This window comes from Mandrillus leucophaeus, unplaced genomic scaffold (assembly GCF_000951045.1).
Source record: "Mandrillus leucophaeus isolate KB7577 unplaced genomic scaffold, Mleu.le_1.0 Scaffold246, whole genome shotgun sequence".
NCBI lineage: Eukaryota > Metazoa > Chordata > Mammalia > Primates > Cercopithecidae > Mandrillus > Mandrillus leucophaeus.
In genome coordinates, this window is record NW_012102543.1 from 86,037 (window position 1) to 87,029 (window position 993).

Here is a 993-nt window from a genome sequence, read left to right on the forward strand (position 1 = left end):
CTCCTGGCCTTGAGCAATCCTCCTACCTGGGCCTCTCAAAGTGTTGGGACTGTCTCTTATACACATCTAGATGTGTATAAGAGACAGGCCCACTACTTTGCTCAAGCTGGTCTCAAACTCCTGGCCTTGAGCAATCCTCCCACCTGGGCCTCTCAAAGTGTTGGGATTACAGGCATGAGCCACCATGCCCACCTGTGGATCAAATTCCAACATAGAATTTGGAGAGGACAACATCTAAACTATAGCACCACCCTTTATATCACTTAATGTTTCTTAGTACGACTATCTTTGGAAGAAACTGATTTCTAAGTTTGGCTTTTATTTTATGAAAGTTGTAAATTTTGCATAACTAATTAGGTTTCCTTCTTTGCATAAACCACTATAAGGCTGGGCATGGTGGCTCATGCCTGTAATCCCAGCACTTTGGGAGGCTGAGGCGAGCGGATCACCTGAGGTCAGGAGTTCGAGATCAGCCTGACCAACATGGTGAAACTCAGTATCTACTGAAAAAATACAAAATTAGCCAGGCATGGTGATGCATGCCTGTAATCCCAGCTACAGGGAGGCTGAGGCAGGAGAATCGCTTGAACCTGGGAGGCAGAGGTTGCAGTGAGCCGAAGTTGCACCACTGCACTCCAGCCTGGGCAACAAGAGTGAAACTCTGTCTCAAAAAAAGCAAAAAACAAACAAACAAACAAAAAACCCACTATAAAATACATGACTGAATGAGTTGTCAATCCAGGCAAGGGCGTAGGATTCCATAATAAGCACTGTTATTGTTAAGCCTCATTTCCAGCTTAACTTTATGGATAACTTTTCTCTTTCTCCCTTCTACTTCATATTGCTTTACTCCATTTTGAATGGCTTGATAACGACCTGAGATTCTTTTGAAATAAAAATCTCAAACCAGGCGCAGTGGCTCATGGCTGTAATCCCAGCACTTTGGGAGGCCAAGGCGGTGGATCGCAAGGTCAGGAGATCAAGACTATCCTG